A 3,111-nucleotide genomic window follows, 5' to 3' on the forward strand; every position below is an offset into this window, starting at 1 on the left:
CTTATTAAACTGAATTATGGTACTTCTATAAAGATTTGTGTCAACACATCAGCTGGATGATACACATTTTGTATACATTTCAGGCATATGAAATCACTGTTAAGTATTAAGCTGATAAGAAACAACCAAGAGAAAGAGGGGAACTGGAATTAAACATAACAGCAGTCACAGTTAGCTGGTTAAATTTGTAAATATTGTCACACATTATGTATGTAAAGGAGTTGCCCTCAAGGTTCTGTCAAGGTAAGTAAGCACTTCTACCTCAGAGCAAGAGAGGACAGTTTTTCTAACAGCATTATGGCTTCTCCTGCAGCTCCGAGCAGCCAGACAGGAAGATACATAATCAAGACTCCAAGCATCTCGCAAGCCCTGTCCCTTCAAGGTAGGGCTCTACATAAGAGGCACCCACGCCAGAAAGGAACAACTTTAGTCCCAAGCGGAAAAAGGAAGAACACTTTTGTGTGTTTGATTTGGTTTTCAAAAGGATGTCGATTGCTGATTTTTGTTTAATTCTAATTTTGTTTTTGCTTAGTGTTATAAATAAATGGGGTTACCTATTCTTGTACATCAATCCTTGAACCTTCATTTGTTTGTTCGTTGCATAATATCAATATTCAGTTAGTAAAGTTATTGCTTTGTTTCAGATAATACAATAACTCTTACTTTGCTAAATCTCTGCTTTTTATCATTGTGCATGAGCATGTTGTATTTTATTATAAAAAGAGTTTTTTAAACTTTTCTTCTTTTGATCAATGTTTGTTCTACTGGCTGACACCAGAAAGATTTTCACTTATATAGTTTATATGTATTTAACAAAATTATTCTTCCCAGGCCCCAATGAAAGAGACATTTTTTCTAACCATTGAAAATTACAAGGCATTGGGTTTGATTTTGCTTGTGTAAAATGCATATATAAAAAGTTCAAATTAATTGTAAAATGTACAACAGTGACCAGCTTTATGATGAGGATATCAAGTCAGCTATAAGAGAGTTGCTGCACAAGCAAGGTAAATTTGAATGGCCTAGAGAAGCTTTTTGAATATTGTAGCAAGTGCATTACTGCCCGCAGTGATTCTGTTGAAGAAAAAAAAAAAATAAATTGGTAGATTCTACTCAGGTTTCTAGACTAATGGGCGTGACAATATTTTTTGTTTCTTTTAATGCACATGGACATATTCTTTTTAGTTTTATTATCTATGTATGTTAATTTTAATATGAAAATAATACATTGGGAATTTAAGAAATAAGAAAAATTTCAGCATTCAGCTTGTAAGCTACTCATGTACCATTATGTTTTCCAAGGACATGGCTGGGTAAGTGTGTTTACAACAGCAAAAGAAATTTGCTACTTCCAGAAAGTCCTTGAGGCTATGTTCATATGGGATTTAATGGTTTTGGAATATTTTGATGTGATTCAAATAGCTATGCCACCCGTCTAAGATGGGTTGAAATGTAAGTAATCAACATAACCTTAGTCCATTCAGCATAAACATTTGCGGTGCACCAATTATTGGAATGTATTTTGTAATGCATGTAGTAATAAAATGCCTTGCATTTTTCATTGTAACAGTTTGTGCATCACAAACTTTACCACTGCTTTTACATGCCAGTGGCATATATCAGAGATGTAGCTACCAGAGAGACACACACACACACACACACACTTAAATTTTTATTAAGGTGGATAAGCTGATTTCTACAGTCATGGCCGAAATTATCGGCACCCCTGGAATTTTCCCAGAAAATGCACCATTTCCTCCAGAAAATTGTTGCAATTACAAATGTTTTGGTATACACATGTTTATTACCTTTATGTGCATTGGAACAACACAACAAAAACAGAGAAATAAAGCCAAATCTGACATCATGTCACATAGAACTCCAAAAATGAGCCGGACAAAATTATTGGCACTTTTTCAAAATTGTGGGTAAATTGTTTTATTTCAAGCATATGATGCTCATTTGAACTCCCCTGTGGCAATTAACAAGTGCTGGCAATATAACAATCACACCTGAAGCCAGTTAAAATGGAGAAAAGTTAACTCAACCTTTCTGTTGTGTGTCTGAGTGTGCCACACTAAGCATGGAGAACAGAAAGAAGAGCAGAGAATTGTCTAAGGACTTGAGAACAAAAATTGTGGAAAAATATCAACAATCTCAAGGCTACAAGTCCATCTCCAGGGATCTTCATGTTCCTTTGTCCACTGTGCGCAACATAATCAAGAAGTTCACAGCACATGGCACTGTAGCTAATCTCCCTGGACGTGGACAGAAGAGAAAAATTGATAAAAGACTCCAACGAAGGATAGTCCAAATGGTGGATAAACAGCCCCAATCAACTTCAAAACATATTCAAGCTGTTCTGCAGACTCAGAGTGCAACAGTGTCAGCTCCAACTATCCATCGACATCTGAATGAAATGAAACGCTATGGCATGTGGACAGATGAGACCAAGGTAGAGCTTTTTGGTAAAGCTCATCATTCTACAGTTTACAGAAAACGGAATGACTACAAAGAAAAGAACACAGTACCTACAGTCAAACATGATGGAGTTCTAAGATGTTTTGGGGATGTTTTGCTGCCTTTGGCACTGGAGGCCTTGACTGTGTGCAATATATCATGAAATCTGAAGACTACCAAAAGATATTGGGGCGCAATGTAGGGCCCAGTGTCAGAAAGCTGGGTTGGCGTCAGAGGTCATGGGTGTTCCAGCAGGACAATGACCCCTAACATACAGTAGCTCTAAAAGCACCCAGAAATGGTTGAAGACAAAGCACTGGAGAGTTCTGAAGTGGCCAAAAATGTCCGTATCTAAATCCGATTGAACACTTATGGAGAGATCTCAAATTTGCTGTTGGGAGAAGGCACCTTTCAAATCTGAGAGCCTTTGAGCAGTTTGCAAAAGAAGAGTGGTCGGAAATTCCAGTTGAGAGGTATAACAAGTTTGTTGATGGTTATAGGAAGCGCTTGATTTCTGTTATTTTTTCCAAAGGGTGTGCAACCAAATATTAAGTTGAGGGTGCCAACAATTTTGTCCGGCCCGGTTTTTGAGTTTTGTGTGAAATAATGTCAGATTTGGCTTTTTTTCTCTGTTTTTTTGTGTTGTTCCAA

The sequence above is a fragment of the Polypterus senegalus genome, chromosome 5 (genome assembly GCF_016835505.1).
Source record: "Polypterus senegalus isolate Bchr_013 chromosome 5, ASM1683550v1, whole genome shotgun sequence".
Classification (NCBI taxonomy): Eukaryota; Metazoa; Chordata; class Cladistia; order Polypteriformes; family Polypteridae; genus Polypterus; species Polypterus senegalus.